The sequence below is a fragment of the Danio rerio genome, chromosome 2 (assembly GCF_052040795.2).
Source record: "Danio rerio strain M-AB ecotype USA chromosome 2, GRCz13ab, whole genome shotgun sequence".
NCBI classification, from domain to species: domain Eukaryota; kingdom Metazoa; phylum Chordata; class Actinopteri; order Cypriniformes; family Danionidae; genus Danio; species Danio rerio.
The window spans coordinates 12084442-12103220 of record NC_141022.1 but is presented as its reverse complement, the minus strand read 5'-3'; the positions used below and the strand labels follow the sequence as shown (position 1 = coordinate 12103220).

Below are 18779 nucleotides of genomic sequence, written 5' to 3'. Positions count from 1 at the left end.
GCAGCTGAATGCTATTGGTTTACAGAAATAAGTCTCTCGCTTGTGCAACAAGCCAGGAGAATAAAAACAAAGGAACTGCCATTTTTAAAAACAGCAGAGGCATTACACCGTAATATTATATACATATAATAATGAGCCATGGAGCCACATTTTAGTCAGTGAAAGTCAGGGAATTTAATAGTTCTTGAAGCCTGCGCATTTCTTTCTCCGTTCGCCATGCTGGAGAGGAACAGACTGCGCAAAAAGGAGCACAGAGTGGGTGACGTTGAATACAGCTCTCATCTCATTGGCTGAAAGGTACGAGTTGCCTGCTTCTGCCAGGAGAGTCTTAAAAATACACACACTGGTATCCAGGAAGAGTCGGACATGAAAGAGGATTCTCATTCACAAATTTTTAACATTCAAAACTTTTTGAACACTGTTATACATTTGCAAAAGGTGTTTAGCATTTGTGAAACGTATTTAATGAAAACTAATTTTTTATTTTGTGCACGTGAATTTTTTTTGTCAATGTAAATACATATTTTACGCACATGAATTTGGCTACGCATGTGTACATTGTGTCTTTTGCGTGAATTACTTTAGATACTAAACTCGCTCCAAGGTAAAGGTCTGTATGTGTTTATATATGTTGCATTTATTTATTTATTTATTTATTTATTTTATATAATCTGAGACATTACAGTAGGCTATTTTGCATCGTAGTTATAATAAAATCATTTTTGTAGAAAGATTAGTATTAAACATATTTACACAAGTATGTGTGTATAAAGCATCTGTTTTGCGGGAAGTGCTTCTCATATGAAATGTGAGCGACCCATACAGCTTTACTTTGACATTTCCTTGAGGGAGAATGACGTCGACTGAAACTTTCTGTCGTACACTACGCCCACTAAAAGAGTTACATTGGTACCCTTTTGGCAGTGAAAAGCCAAGCCTGATAAAGGTGACCGACCTGTACCTTACTGTATCACTCTGTAGAAGTGGGCCAAAATTTTGGGAAAGATGCCAAAACGGGCAACCAAGTGAGACACAGGGCAACTAATTAGGGCAACAGGTACAGATACAATATTGTTGCCCATACAAAATAGGAAAGTAGCCAAGCAACATCGCTCTGCAAATTTGCTCAAAAAGTTGCCGTGTGTATCATCAGCATTATGTTTTCTTTAGATGTAGATGCACTTTCTATCACATTTCTAGAGTAACCAGTAGCCAGAAATCCGTCCAGTTTGATCTCCTGTCAGCACTGGTGGCCACAGAACTGAGAAGTGTCCATGAGAGACATTTTAAATACGTCTTCTGGGTCTACAGAGCTTCTCTCTTGTCTCGTCTCGGTGCCGTCAGCGTGAGAGAGACTCGTGGGACAGAAACAGATAGGGATTGGTGCGGCATGTCTCACCGTTTCATTCCCAGAGGACGATGGCAGAAGACAGCCCAGTTCTGATGTGTGAGATTCAGTAGCAACCGCAGATAAAAGTTACTTCACATCAAACTGCATTAGCCTGTCGTAGTGAGGTAGCCTTGCGTTCTGTTGTGTCTGTTTGCTGGTTGAAAGTGTTTCCTTTCAGCCACAGCTAAAAGAGAAGCAAATGATTGTTGGCAGTCCAGCATGGTCAATTAAAATCGTACTACTTTCCATTGAACAAGTTGGTTGTTGAAACAGAAATGTACCTGGCAGGTTGGATATGCCAAACCGATGTTTACATCCCCTATCCTTGTTTATTAGCTTCTTGGGCAGAGTATTTTTTCCCACTCTTTGGGATTCAGACCATAGATAAACCTGCACCAGCAATTGCTTGTAATTTATTCCTGCTTTTATCACTGTATTATCACAATATTGACCTAAGCTGCAAAAGAGGTTACTTTAACATGTATAATGACAATTCAAAAATTGTGTATTTGCTTTATTGAATGCAAATGTATGCAATTGTACAGAGTAAACCAAAAAAATCAAAAGGATGAAAAAGTACAAGGTAACACTCTACAATAAAGTCTCATTAGTAAACAATAGTTAATGGATTAAAATCTACAGTGAGAAAAGGCCAGATTGATGTTATTTTAAAACAAAATTTTATTAGTTATTAACTCCATTTTAATAAAACAATTGCAACTATGATTTTGGTGTGTTATATTGCATTAAATAGCCTCTATTATGCATTATAAAAGGTCATATTTTGTTTTTATGGTCTCCACCAACAGGCTGATAAAAAACACTTTTGTAATCTTACTGTGGAGAGGTAAGCATGATCGAACACCCAATGGGGGTGGGGTGGGGAAGTGTTAATCAGCAGGTCAATCAGAAATGATAAATAACACCTGTCTTTCAAGTGATTGGGCCGGAGAGACTCCCTTCTTAAGGAGAACGGGAGGAGCAGTCGGGAGAAGAGAGAGCACACACACACACACACACACACACACACACACACACACACACACACACACACACACACACACACACGCACACGCACACGCACACGCACGCACACACAGAGACAGACACAGCCTGCAAGTGGTGTGCATTAATATAATAAAATATATTGCTTACCTGATATCGCCGACCCTGTCTTCTTCTTCCCACACAACAACGAACTTTACTATATATACTATGAATTTATTTTTACCTAATTTTGCCAATGTCACCCATTTGATTTGTCCAGTGATTTGTTTGAAGCAAAAAGAAGCCAGCCATGAAAAAATTGTCAGATACAAACTGAGCTACGGGCTTAACCCCGCAATCCCTAACACTAGCCCTCACATGGACATCACTAGCTCCATTGAGTGCAATGTGTCTAAAGCACATGGTGCAAAAGCATTAAGGATGTGTCCAAATGCTATTTTAAAGACGGAAAATTGTGCTTTGTGCCAACAGAGTTGTGCTTATTCTCTTAATGTGTTATGAGTGTGTTTTGAGCATAACGTGCATTAAACCAAACAGAGTCTCATCTCCCATTCTATTTAAGAGTCAGTTGCATTCCTCCTTAATGCATTTGCTATTTACAAAGCAAACTTTGTAAGTGGAAAAACTGAATGCTTCACACGTGAGAAAACTGTTCAAAAACCATCTGCAGCTAGAATTAAGAACAAGCCTTCTCCATTCAGCCTCTTTATTTTCTTTTTACTTTATTTTTACTCTTTACTTTACTCCTTTACTTTTGTAGATAAGAAAACAGTGTTGTACGCACTCCACTGGAAACATCCATTAGCCTATATATTTAATTAAGTTTGTAAAGCGCAAATATTTGTTTCAAAACTATTTCTAAATTCAGTTTTAATTTCCAGCAAACGAATAAATGAACAATAATGACGAAGTGTGATAAAAAACTGAGTTATATTCAAACACAAGTCCTATTCTTACACCCCATATGAGGGATACATCTCCAAAACCCATCAAATGGACAAATCTAAACTTGATTTATAAAAACAAATACAAATATATAATAAATAATACTGCTAATAATAACAATAATAATAATAATAATAATAATAATAATAATAACATTATACAAAAGCAAATTGTCATGAACAAATGGAAACAAGGCAGGGAGGCATGAAGAATGCATGGAGGTTGTGGGTTTTATAGTTATGTTGAAAATAATAATTTTTATAACATTTTAATTCTTAATTTTTTTTTTTATATGTAAAGATATTTGTGTATTGCTGTTTGTATTAAGCAATGTGTATGCGTTTGAACCCACATAGGGACATAACTAAAATGCTCTGAGCTGGACTTTTAGTTGGTCAATGGCATGGTCTATTTCAGTTCTTTAAAATAGCAATGTGCCAATTACACCAGCACGCCCATGAGTCCACAAAGTGGGACAAATTGATTTACTATTTAAATACAATTTAATTGTGCAAAACATGAAAATTAGGGTTCGAAAATAACAGCAAATCGTGCCAAACACATCTTGTACCTTATTGATGATAGGGCCCTGCATGTCTCAGCTTGCATATACTAGTTTGCAGTCAGATAACATTGAGTCATGTTGCAGAGTATACCCAGCAGGCACAATGCATTTTGTTTGGAAATAAAAATCAGGTTGATGTCAGAACCCAGAACATCGGATAGATGTTGTGTTTTGGTTACTTTGCAACTCAAAAACAACAAAATGACAACATCTATTGATTTAACAGCTCGACATTGTGTGGAAGCTACCAATATGTAATGTGTGGACGTTACTAATATTTATTAGACGTTGGATATTGGTTGCCGTACCTTAGGAATAGAGGTCAATATTAGACCTTAATATGATGTTGGTTGAAGATTAAGTTGGTTTAAGATTGACGTTGGATTTTGGTCACTTTTTAACACACCCTAAGGTCACACTTTATTTTGATGGTCTGTTTGTTGAATTTAAGTTACATTGCATCTACACTGCAACTAATTCTCATTAGATTATAAGTAGACTGTTTGGTCGAGGTCAGGGTTGGGGTTAGGACTAGTGTAATTTGACATGTACTTGCAAAGTTTCTTATAGTCAGTTACATTTCTGTTGAAGAAGCAGTATCAGCAGATATTAAGCAGACAGTTTATTAATTATCAAATGGACAATCAAAATAAAGTGTTACCCTACCTTAAATCAACAAAATATCAACGTTATATCATGTTGTTATTAAACGCCAAAATAACATTGTCCTTAGACACTGGCAACCAAAATATAACCTAATATTAATGTCTTATGCCGTTGTGTGTCTGCTGGGATACGTGTGAGCCCAATGCAGGAAAGCATTAATGCAGTGCAGTTAAACACAAATCAGTCCATTCTTAACCATAACCCCAAATAATAACAATGACTTACATTCAGTATAAATCGACAGCAGAAGTTGAACTATTTTGAACATTGACTGCACCACGGCCATGAGCTTGTTGGAGGTGTGTCCTGCTGGTGGCTCAAAGCATTGACATGAACATGGAAGAGGTGTTTTCCACATCTGTGTAACAAGCAGCTGATGGTGGCCATAGTAATGACAGATGCGAAAAATATTGTAAGCTCTGAAATGCAATTAAATCAGAAAAAGTACTGTAGCAGTATGCGTTGTGTTATCCATGTGGTTTTAGATGCGATATATCTGAACAGACACAAAATAAATAGTTAACCAGAGAGATACAGTACAAACCTCAACACACTATTATATACATATTTTGCATGCTACAGAAAACAAGGGGGCAATCTCCCTGTCAAGGTTTGATAAAGTCCCATACATTAATAGTAATGGTGCTGATCCTTCCTTTAATAACAGATGGTTGGCGAATCCTGCGTTTTCAGGGTAGGAAATTGTATTAATTCGAAAAAAAAATGACTGGAACAAACACAGCACAAGGTTGGCTTGGCTACACCATGGTATTGTTGTGAAAGTTAACTTTAACCTCCCTGTTAACTTTACTCCCTACATCCCCGCATCTCTAGGCATCACATTCACTAGTATTTTACCCATGTCCGGCACTTTATTTGTGCAATGTTTCTTGGAGACGTCACCACGAAATGGCTAAGGATTTGAAATCATGACGAATCATAAAAACAACTCAGAGCACTTTTTTTTTTTTTTAGAATCAGTAGTTTTAAAAAATACAGAACCCTTTCAGATTAATCCTCTGCTGGATCACAACTGTGTTTCACCCTGCATGGAATGTCATTTTCAACTAAAACAGAAATAGTGGTTAAAAATAAACTAAGAAACAAAAATCATGTAAGATTGATAAAAGCTTTTGTATTTTTCATTGTGAGTTTAGTCAAGGCAAGGCAAGTTTGTTTATATAGCACATTTAATTCACAATGGTAATTCAAAGTGCTTTACATAAATAGGAATAAAAAAACAAGAAAATATATATTTTTTAAAGAATTAAAAATGATTAGAACAGGTAAAAAAAGATTGAAATGTGTTAAAACAGGTTATAAAAGAATAAAAAGAAAAAAAAGAAAGACATAATTGTGTGATCTGTCGGATGTGTAAACAGATGTGTTTTAAGCTTCAGTTAAATTAACTAATATAAACATTGAAGCCTTTTTGCACAGTGTTAACAAATAATAGCCTGTAAATAGTCACAGAAATTTTTAATCAGTTTTTCAGCAAGTTTTAGGCCTGATTAACATGTGAAAATGTTTATGTTTGTATAATTAAGTTAATTAACCAATTAAATCTACAAGCATTTGGCACAGTTGTAAACACTACTGTAAATACAATGTGAATATTCCTAAAAAGCGATCTAAAGGTTTAAATAATAAATAAATCTAACAATGTTTTCCTTCAGCTTTTTCCCTCTGTCCATTCAGTTTATTTCAGATTTTATTTTATTTTTATTTTCAGATTTTCAATTTCAATGCTCATTGGTAATGGCCAAAGCAGATAATTTTTGGATGTACTTTGCCCACTGTGATTCTCTGACTAGTTGAGTTTCTGTACAGTATCATAGGTAACAGTTTCCCTACACAATTGCTGCTATTTAATACAATTGTATTAGTAAGTAAGATATTATTTAATAGTCTGATATAACAAAAGCATATGGAATTTATTTTATCACCGCAATTTCTATTTTTTGCATGAAAATGCTTGAGTGTCAGTTCAAAATATGTAATAGTAATAATTCCTTACATTTATATTGTGCTTTTTCTGGAGACTCAAAACACTTTACACATTTTTTGAGGGGGAATCTCCTCATCCAACATCAATGTGCAGCATCCACCTGGATGATGGGACAGCAGCCATATTGCACCAGACCACGCACCACACCACATCAGTTGATTGGTGGGGAGAAAACAATAAAGAGTGATGAAGCCAATTATAAAATGGGGATGGTTAGGAGGCCATGATGGACAGAGGCCAGTGGGCAAATGGCCAGGATGCCGGGTTAAACCCCTACTTTTTTTGAAGAACATCTTGGGATTTTGAATGACCTCGTTTTAACGTCTCATTCAAAAGATGGTGCTCACTGATCAGTATCGACTCCCCATTAATATACTGGGGCATTAGGACCCACACAGACTGCCCCCTGCTGGTCTCACTAACACAACTTGAGGCTGCAACCTAGCTTTCCCATGTGGTCTTCCATCCAGGTACTGAGACCCCCTATGAGTTTTGCTTTATATTTGTGTCATATTATAATTAAGCAATATCATGTGAGCAGTGAGCTCCGTATTACAAACTGGAAGTTTTTGTCTGGCAAATGTGATTTTTGCTGTTGTTGTTGTTGTTGTAATGTTATGCAATATAAAATAATGTAACATTCTGTTATAAAAAAACAAACAAACAAACAAACAAACGCTGTACTGTATTTTTTTATTACAGTTTTTGCTCAGTTCTGCCCACAAAATATATATATATTTTTTATAAATCAACAGCAAAGTTGTTGTGTCAGCCATCAATACACAGGTATAATAGATTTGTGAAGGAACTATCCAAATACTGCCACAATACTATAGAGCTGAATTGTACGCATCACATCTGTATACCTACAGCTTAAAGGCATAGTTAACCCAAAAATAAAATTTTTGCTGTTGTTGTTCTAAATAATGATAAACAATGATGAGATCCTGCAAAACCCTGGTTAATGTACAGTATGTTACAGGTTTACCGGTTTACCTTCATTTTGGATTTGAAATTGTTTGTTTCTCTTAATTGGTTCCTGTGTTTCTTGTTTCCTGCTAGTCATTTTACCATAGTTATTCATTTAACAATTAACAAGTTTCTCATTACCTTACAGTACCCTTGTGCCCCAATTAATAAAATATTATTTTTAAAAGATATTCTGTTGTATACTTTCTTCAACCACAACTGTTTACAATGCACCATTAAACTAAAATCTAAAGTTTTTCACTTTTTAAGCACCTTTAAAACAAATTGTGTTTTGTAATGCACAAACGGTGTGAATGTGGCTCAGTAGGTTCTGAAATAAAGACTTTTATTGGACTCAGTAGAGAAGGAGGGCAAATGACTTATTGTGCTCTGTCATGCAGAAACGCGGTTCATAGCACAGAGGGCTTGTGGTCCATCACTTGGAATAGATTTACTTTTACACCGTCATGGCCTTTTCAAATTTCCACTCAATTCCGTGAAGCCACGGCATACTGATCACTGCACTTTGGTATGACTGGAAATGTTTGTGTGTGAATTTAACAGCAGACACTGATAGAAAGAAAATAGGACTGTTAGTGAGTGCTGTGCTCATTTTACTTAGGCCAGATAAAAAAAACACTTAGCAACCATACAGAAAACGCTAGCAACCAAACATAAATGCTCTGTCAAAGTGAAATGTAATAATCAAATCAAGAGAAAACCCCTATAGAAGGTTTGCACTTATGTCTTGATTTGATCTGTATGCATGGTCATTCTGGCGATACTCGGATATAAACAACAGCATAGATTTCATGATTATTGCACACCACTAAAGATGTTGTTCTGCCTGTTATGCTGCCTGAAATAGAGAAAAAAATGTATGGTAACACTTTATTTTGATGGTCCAATTGAGTATTAGTAGACTGTCTGTTGAGACTGCTCCTTCAACAGACATTTAACTGACTATAAGAAACCTTGCAAGTACATGTCACCTTACACTATCCCTAACCTTAACCCCAACCTAACAGTCTACTTGCAGTATAATATAATGAGAATTTGTTGGCATGTAAATGCAATGTAACTTCATGTAAATGTAAATTCAACAAACAGACCATCAGAATAAAGTGTGACCAAAAGTGCTTAGTCATATAGAAAAGGACTAATTAAGCAGACAAGTGCAAACCGAATTGAATAGGTGGTCAAATATTTCACCTACTTGATAGAAATAATTCGAACAAACATGAATCTTGCTCCGGGAATCCTGTTTTAGTTTGGCCAACAAAACACTTTTTGTTCCTCAGTCAGTTTTTCCCATCTTCTCCTTTATTATTAATTTTTGCAGTTTAAGTACTCACATTGTTTTTGTTCTAGTCTGACCAAATACAGCCCAAAACATGACAACAATTGATCATTTTTAAGCAGCAGTGATCAACAAAATATGAGTATTGTTTAGGTCAGTATGAATTGTTTACATCTTCCAATATGGCTGATTGATGCATTATGTGTCTGAAACCTCATACTTCACTATTATATAGTATGTGAGTAGACTAAGAGCAGTACTGTATGTCTGAATTTATACAGTAGTATTGGAAAAACAGTAGACGAGTTCTCGAATTCCTGTGGGACTCTCTAGTGCACTCCAATGTCCTATGCCACAGGAGAGAATTTATAAACGGGACTGAAGTGATACAACTGATGTGGCTAGATCATGTGATAATCTTCAATGACAGGTGTACAGTGATACAATAAATTTTCTTTCATAATAATCACATATAGTACACACTGTTCTAACAGGTGTGAAATAAGTTGTAAAGAAGGTTTTTAACAGTATCAAATCAGGTACTTGAATTTTTAAAAACGTCCATTTCCCGCTAACATTTAAGTGCTGTTGAGCGCATTCATAAAGACTGCTGATTGGCCATTGTGCTCATGTTCTCGACAGATATGACTGTGCTTGTGAAGATCATCGGTTTACTATTCTTCACCACTGTTCACCAAGTGCAAACACGAATACATACACTGTTTCAAAGCTATGTTGATCAGCTCATCTGGTTATCAGTTGGCATATGAGCAATCCACTATTGGATCGACTGATCTACGCGGCTTTAAATTGCTCCAGTGTATCATTCCAATGCTACACATATCTATGTTTGCACTTGGTGAACAGCGGTGAAGTGTGGTACACAGATGAGCTTCACGGCCAATCACAGACTCATATTTGTTGAAGAAATGAACACAATGGCAAAACTGCCGTGCATAAGAACACGCTGATCAGCCCTCCAATGTTAGTAGGAAATTGACGTTTTAAATTTTTTTAGTACTGACTGGTCAATACTTTTTAACAACCCTAAATGTAAAGAAGATCAATTCAATTCAATTCAATTCAGCTTTATTTTTATAGCGCTTTTACAATGTAGATTGTGTCAAAGCAGCTTCACATAAATGGTCATAGTAACTGGATCAGGGTAGTTCAGTTTTTAGTGTTTAAGTTCAGTTCAGTTTAGCTTAGTTCAGTGTGGTTTGAAGTCATTATTGAGAGTCCAAACACTGAAGAGCAAATTCATCGATGAGTAGCTTTTCAGATCCTGAACCATGTTAGCCAGTGGCGACAGCGGAGAGGGAAAAAAAAACTTCACCAATAAGAGAGTGAAGAAAAAAAAAACCTTGAGAGAACCAGACTCAGTTTATAGTATAGTCATATTTTCATTCCGTTTGAAAATGTACACCCCAATATCCTCACGGTGGGGTTCATTTTCCTTTTTTGTTTTGAGGTAAAAAGAAATCAGGAGTACCTGAGCAGCAGTATATTGTTGGTGAAAATTTTGAGAGTGACAAATCATCTTCACAGTAATGAGAGTGATGTTTAGACGAGCACCTATTTTTCACCATAACAAAATAAACATAAATTGAAATTACACCATGATGGAAATAGCAGAGAAAAAGCATCTGATTGTAGCAATGAGAATGTGGAATATGCAGAAGAGAGACACATTTTTGTGTGCATCATTAAAGGCTCACTAAACACTAAAACACATTTTTTGAGCTGTTTACAGTCATATATGTGTCCCATGCTGCTAAAAGCACTGTTAGGACAGATATATTTCACAAAAAAAGTGAAAATTGGTTGTTTTTGTGTAATTTCGAGCAAATTCGAATTGAAACTAATTTTTAAAGCTGCATCACCCCGATTAGATCCTTGTGTATACTGTATGCCAGTGTGGAGAGTGGATGTTTGTACCTGGGAATCATCTGGAAATGGTGAAATCCCGATTTGCTGCTAGTCTCCTTTTAAAAAAGATTCAGTTCCAGTTGGTGTTGATTGTCCTGTCTCTACAGATTTGGTAAGGGAGGATCAGTGGTCTTTGTTTATTTGGAGACAAAGTTAGTTCGTCAGCAGTACTCTTTCAAGGTTTAAAGACAAATCTTAGTCAAAATGATTTAGTTACTAGGTTTACAGTACGTTAATATTACTACAATATTATGCAACCCAGGCTCATTCTGGAAACGTAGCCCCGCGGACATTTCTGGAGACCGGGAAAAACGTCCTGGGAGGTACGTATTTGTGCAGTTTTTGTTACGCGCTGTTCTCACGTAAAAAGCCACCAGAGGCCGCTGTCGAGCGACCGTCTGTCCAACTGACTGAATGAATGACTAAACAATTGATTGGGCCGCCGGCCAATCGGCCGACCCACCCACCCTCCTCCTCCTGCTCCTTCTTCCCTAAACCCAAGCGACAATTTTCAAAAGCTGTCCAGAAAAAGATCCTCGTTCGCTGTCCTCGTTCGATTTTGACCGCGTTTTCAGATTTTACTGCATTCTCGCCCTGTTACGAACTCGTTCGCTTTATTTATTTATTTTTTTTTGTCTTATCTGATTTCTGGAATGGCTCTTCCCCAGACTCAAACCCGGTCGTCAAACGCGGCAGGCTCCTCCTCCTCCGGGCCTTCGCTACTCCGACGTAACACGACGAGCTAACCGGACAAACTGGGTGTGGAGAAAAAAAATTTCACACAGAGGAGGTGAGCCGTCAGCCAGCGAGCGCGAAGAGGAGAGGCGTCCCACTGCCCCGTAGCATTCACTTAAAAATGGGAAATGCAGCCATACGTACCTCCAGCCACGTCAATCGCGGTCTCCAGAAATGTCCCGGGGCTATGTTTTCAGAATGTCCCGGGGCTACGTTTTCAAAATGAGCATGGGTTGATATTATGGGCTGAAAGATCCGCTGTAAATGCTGCTCTCTGAGTGTAATAATGTAAACACTGCAAACAAACTATTACCGTCGTGTAGGATTTTCACTGCATTTGTGACAGGATAGTATATACACACACGGCTTTCTGACGCTACCTACTGAGTGCATCTAAGTTACAAAGAAATGCAGAGGTTTTATTCTCCCATTCGCCGTGTTGTATCAAGCATTTCATTAAAACTACACTCTTCCAGCAGTTCCTCGTATGCAATTTCTCGTTTGTCATGGGGCATGCATGAAATGTTCCTGAAAAAAAGTGCCAAACTGCAGTTAAAGTCCACCATTTAATAATTTGGCAAATAATTTGATTACTGATGCCTATGTAAACATAACCACTGTCTTTCTTCCCTGCGTCTGTGTGTTTGTTTTGTCTCTGTAAAAATCAGCGCGAGCCCAAATGTAAACTCCCATTTTTATCCAAAACCTTTTTCATACTAGAGGTGTGAAAACACCCTGCTGAAACATGGGGGTTTCGTGGCCCTTTAAAAACTACAATTTGTTCAGTTTGATTTTGTACATACTGCATTGCATTTTTGTAAATGTAGTTGTCACTATCTATTTTTTTCAAGATTAAAATGAATAGTTAACCAAAAAATTAAATATACTTTCCATTTACTCACACTCAAGTGGTTATGAACTGTTTTGATTTTCTTTCTTCTGTTGAACACAAATATTAGAGACCATAACATGTTTATAATACTGTATTATAACAAAAGCACTATGGTAGTCTTCCGCATATCTTCCTTAGTGTTCAACAAAAGAAAGAAATTAATTTGGAACAAGTGGATTTTCATTTTTTTGGATGAACTATCCCAGTTAAATTCCCTCCCTTGTGTACAGTGCATCCGGAAAGTATTTATAGCGCTTCACCTCCCCCACATTTTTTATGTTACAGCCTTGTTCAAAAATGGATTAAATTAACTTATTTCCTTAAAATTCTACACACAATACCCCATAATGACAATGTAAAAAGAGATTTTTTGAAATAGTTGCAAATTTATTATAAATAAAAAAACAGAAAAATTACTTGTATATAAGCATTTACAGCCTTTGCTCAATACTTTGTTGATGCAACTTAGTCTTTTGGAATATGCTTGGCATACCTGTCTTTGAGAATTTTTGACCAATCCTCTTTGCAGTACCTCTCAAGCTCTATAAGGTTGGATTAGAAAAACGGTGTACAGCCATTTTCAGATCTCTTCAGAGATATTCAATAGGATTTAGGTTTGGGCTCTGGCTTGGCCACTCAAGGACATTCACTGAGTTGTGAAGCTACTTCATTGATATTTTGGCGGTGTGCTTTGTGTCATTGTGCTGCTGGAAGATGAACCGTCGCCCCAGTCTAAGGTCAAGAGCATACTGAAGCAGGTTTTCATTCAGGATGTCTCTGTACATTGCTGCAATCATCTTACCTTCTATCCTGAATAGTCTTCCAGTTCCTGCTGCTGAAAAACATCCACACAGCATGATGCTGCCACCACCAAGCCTCACTGTAGGGATGGTATTAGCCTAGTGATGAGCGATGCCCATTTAAAAAAAAAATGTAACGCCTGGGATTCACTCCAAAGTGTTAAATTTTTAGTCTCATCAGACCAGAGAACTTTGTTTCTTATGGTCTAAGAGTCCTTCAGATGCCTTTTAGTATTCAGGCGGGGAGTGGCTTCTGTCTAGCTATTCTACCACACAGGCCATCTGCTGCACAGTTGGTTGTCGTTCTGTAAGGCTCTCCTCTCTCCACAGAAGAACACTGGAGCTCAGACAGAGTGACCATCGGGTTATGGATCACCTCTCTAAATAGGGCCCTTTTCCCACGATCATTCAGCTTAGATAGCCGGCCAGCTCTAGGAAGAGTCCTAGTGGTTCCAAATATCTTCCACTTACGGCTGATGGAGGCCACTATACTCATTGAAACTCTCAGAACAGCAGAAATGTTTTTATAAACTTCCCCAGCCTTGTGCCTCCAGACAATCCTGTCTCTGAGGTCTACAGACAATTACTTTGTCTTCATGCTTGGTTTGTGCTTTGACATGCACTGTCAACCCTGGGAGTCTATATAGACAGGTGTATGCCTTATCAAATCATGTCCAATCAACCGAATTTACCACAGGTTAACTCCAATTAAGGTGCTGAAACATCTCAAGAATGATCAGTTGAAACGGAATGTACCTGAGCTCAATTTAGAGCTTCGCGGCAAAGGCTGTAAATACTTATGTACATGTGATTTTTAAGGTGTTTTATTTATAAAATGCTTTTTCACATTGTCATTATAGGTTATTGTATTTTTTGGGAAAGTAAATGAATTTAATCCGTTTTGGAATAAGAAAATTCTAGTGAACCCCATTTGATGAATTAGATAAAAATATTTGTTCACTGACACGTCTGTTTTTGGTATAGAAGTTATGAATATCATAGAAAACAGTTTCAAACCAGTTTTCAATTTTTTTTTTTTGTTCATTTGTTGTGTAAATGAACAGCTTACATTCTTAGAAATGGTTGAAAATAGTCATGTAAACATACTTTTAGTTTTGAGGCCCCTTGAAAAAAATGGTCTGTATGCAAACAAAAGCAAACCCCTTGCTGCTTTCTACGCACGGCTCAGTGATTTGGTCTTATCTGTGAGTTCTGCATCTTGTTTGATCTAGATTTTGTTGTGGTCCAGGTCAAAAAGCAAACACCATCTCACTTTGCAGTTTTGTGGCTCCTGGTTTTGGAACTACGGGCCCAAATCATGCAATTACTTCAGCCTTTTCTGCACTTTCCTCTAGAGTTTGATGGAAGAATTGAATTTATTCACCCATAACAAAGTTCCAATGTGAAGACCGTGCAGTTCACTTCACTCACTTTCTCTAATGTTTTGTTGTGTGTATTCAAGCTACCCTGAAACTGTCTGGCTGTGTGTGCTCTGGCAATGCAAATGACCAAATAAAATGGAGCGGCTTCATGTCATAGTCTCAATATATGAGGTATTCCTGTTCTGCAGTACAAATAGAAAACAGCATTTTATTATTTGTTTAATAATATGCTTGGTTTGTAATTCCTCAACATATCTCTCTAAGATCATTAGCATAAAAATTAAAAGATTCACAAAGTTTTATGAGTGATTATGAGTGATTTCCCAGTTGTTTCAAATAGAGAGCATAAACCAGCGTGAATTATGTTACATACACAACTATGAAAGTGTGCGTGTAATTTAACAACATAGATGTGAAATGGATTAAGACATTTATATATTTTTTAAAATAGTAGCACACATATCAGTAAAATGATTCAGTTGGATAATGCCAAAAGCAGGTTTAATGCTGTCCCTTGGCTTTATTATTTATAACTTGATTATATGCATAATTAAATAAACAGGATTCCTGGTGAGATGGAAATAATTAATTAAAGGGATGATCAACATAATGCCGTTCTTTAATAAATGGAAAGCCATTGATTTGATTCTCCTGCTTATCCTTTGGTCATTCACAAAGTTGCATTGCCATTCAAACACATTTTGCTCTTTGCAGCGCAATAGACCTTTTTCACAGCGGAATTGAACACCGGAAGCGCCCTTCGAAGCAGTGTATCGATATTTCCGGGTTTGCTAGGAGTTGCAGAGACATGACAGCCTCGGGACAGCGGATGACTTTCTCACGGTCAACTTTGCCATAATTTGGACAGGAAGATGTTGTTCGGTGAATGTGTAATGCTCATTCAAGCCATTTGTAAACTAGATTAACCTGGGTCTTTAACATCCAGCAGGATGAGTTTTATGTCAGTAGTCCCGTCTGTAAACTGTGCTAACCCCCTCCTTCCTTTTTATTCAGAGTCAGATATAGTGAATGGTGAGGTAGCTGTACAGGCGAGTTGCTATCGGTTAATACATTACAGGTTGTTTAATGCTCGTAAGGTTTTCTTAAGTCTGGAAACACGTTAGCTCCTACTCGTGGATAATATTAATTTTTATTATTTATTTAAAGAACAGCAAATAACATTTTACAATACAAAAACGTACATACCAGGGGGTAATTATAAATAAAATACAAATATACAAAATGTAATATAACATATGTAATAATGAAATACATTGTAGAGTTCACACATTTTAAAGTGGGTCGAGTTTCTTGTTTAGAGAGTTGATACTGGAATTATACAAGCATATTTCAGTCATCAATCCCTTAAAATCTGGTTTCATATTAGTAAATTTACATTTATGAATGTACAATTTTGTTAACAACATAAGCAAATTAAATAAATAAAACTATTTTCCTCTAGATTAGGATAATCATGTAAAGCCCAAATGTACATTTATCCATAATGAAAGAGGTTTTGAACACAAAAGAATCGTTATTAATACATTTTGCAACTCACCCCATAAGCTGACTATGTACAATGCCAAAATAAGTGTAAAACTGTCTCCTCATATTCGTTACAAAAATACAATTTACATCAATCCCACTTTTAAATTTTTGCAAACAATGTTTTGCTGGATAAAACCTGTGGATTAGTTTATAGGATATTTCTTTAATTCTATTTCTAACATGATATTTCTGTGGTAACAGCCACACTTTACTTCAATTCACCCTTTAATAAAGACATATAATAAAATTGAATATAAGGTACTGTAATGATTTCTTTTTGGAAAAGAGTATGAATAGCTCTATCATTACTCTTGGTATTTAGTAAAACAAAATTTGCCGACATAAGATTTAGTAATATCAAAAGACGATGCAAAGAAGGATGGTCTTATTAACACCTATAAATAAAATGAATGAATAACATGTCTCTGCAGGAATTGAACCAATAACAGTTGAAAAATTGCTGGGTTATTGAGATTTTGTAATAAAGGACTTCATTGTAAGAAAGTATACTATCTTTATTATGTAACTGACTAAACAAATAATTTTGCTGTCAAGCCAATTAAAAAAAAGAGATTTGCATTTGTATGAACCTATGGTATGAACTGTCTATTATTCCAAAATAACAACAATGTAGGGATAAATAATGCTTATAGATTAATGACCATGATGAGCACTTGTTTGTGAAAGGCAGATAGCTTAACTGGAGTTTTGTCTAAATTATAATTACTCATCAAAATAAACCATAGACCACCAGTTTTTAATGAAACATAATAATCTCCGCTTTGAAGTGCATACAGCATAAGAATGTACTCCCGCATATAACTTGAAACGGCATTCAACCCCCTTTAATATTGTCATCCATGATTTTTCCTGTCCTTCGTCTTTCGGGTGATCGTGGTCATTAAAGTAAGAGTGTCGTTTTTGAGTTGGAGCAGCTGGGAACGCAGCAATCACAGCGATGAGATGACCCTGCCATTCTTTTTTGCTCCGTCGCATTGAAACCGGATGTTGTGGTACACTGCTTCGCTTACCGGAACCAGGAAATGTGAAAAAGGCCTATATTTGACTGAGTTTTCATCAATTGTGACATATTAGATATCCCAGTGCCTGCTTTGAATAAGCAGTCAGTTCACCTTTAGGAAGGTATAAAGAGGGAGCGCTCGCATGCACAAGAAAGAAATATGTGTGTGTGTGTGTGTGTGTGTGTGTGTGTGCGCGTGTGTGTGTGTGTGTGTGTGTATGTCTGTGTGTCTTTGCTGACCCTTCCTCTCTCTTTGTTTCCCATTTACTGCCAATTCTCTGCACTATTCTATCCATTAAAGGATAAAACCTCCTATATATATATATATATATATATATATATATATATATATATATATATATATATATATATATATATATATATATATATATAATCTATATATATATATATTCTATATATATATATATATATTCTATATATATATATATATATGTAAAATTTACTGAAATTTTTCGAAATTATTTGTCTACTTAAATATTTCTTTACTGTATGCATGTGACCTGTAGTAAGTCAGTCTTAACCTTTAGAATGAGAAAATGGCATTTATGTCAGTTTTTGTAAATATTTTTTTTTAAATATTACTCTACTGTAAACATACGAAAGAGATCTTTAATAAAATCTCACTAGTCAGTCTGGCCTCTGGGAATGTGCTGCAACCTTCATGCTGTGTTCACATCAGACCCGAAACGCATGGATAAATCGCGCTATTCGTGCATAAATAGATGTGTAAACATTTTGAGTTTACTTGCTTAATTCGCGCGTCAATATCCGCTTCATTCAAGTGTCAAATTCACTGAGCAATAGATGCAGATTCGCGTCATGGGCAGGGCTTCTGTCTGCTCGGTGACTGTAGCTTTGTTGCTAAATGGCTTACATGGACTTTATTAAAAAAATAACTGTTTATGTGTTTTATGAAGGCTGAAAAACAGCGTCGATTCGTTTGGAGCAGTGTCTGAGCTCACTAGATACTTTCAGAGGTGCACCCAGCTTTGTGAGGTTATCAACTCCTCCAGAAACTATACCTGGATGATGGAAGCATTCAGCGATGCTTCTGACTGAGCCGAGCCCAGTTTGATGAACTGTTGTCGGTGTAGGCAGGAGGATTTTCCCCCAGGACACCAACAACAGGCGCTATGTCATAATCACACGCCCACAAAAGCAAGCTCCTGTTTGATTAATGCAGTGCGAATGTCAGCTGAAGTTCAGATTTTTGTCAATCGTCAATCACGCAAAACGCTCAACTCATGCTATTTAATTTGTGTCAATCGCGTCATTCGTGCCACCTCATTTGCGCGTATCACACCGTAGAATGTCTATTTGCATCTTTGCATTGACTTAACATGTAAATCATTCGGGGTTGACCCTTCTTCCACATCTGGTGTGAATGCAGCATTAGAATGAGAAAATCACATTTGGGGAAATTATTGTAAATCATTGGTCTTAAATATTTGACTACTGTACACTTATGAATGAATGAAAATACTGGTAAAATGTAATTTTTAATAAGTCAGTCTCTCTGGGAACAACCTTTAAAATGAAAAAAAAAAGAAAATTTTTATGAATTATAATATAAATAAATATAAATGGAAGATCCATTAAA

At 36.4% G+C, this 18779-nt stretch overlaps 1 protein-coding gene and 1 long non-coding RNA gene across 3 annotated transcripts in view; both read left to right on the top strand.

Annotated features, from left to right (window-relative positions):
- slc44a5a (solute carrier family 44 member 5a) overlaps window positions 1-18779 on the top strand; it is a 252938-nt gene that overhangs the window by 70481 nt on the left and 163678 nt on the right.
- LOC147846223 (uncharacterized) lies at window positions 9762-14116 on the top strand. Its single transcript, XR_015478276.1, has 2 exons — window positions 9762-12826; window positions 13994-14116. It is a non-coding gene; the product is annotated as an uncharacterized LOC147846223 (long non-coding RNA).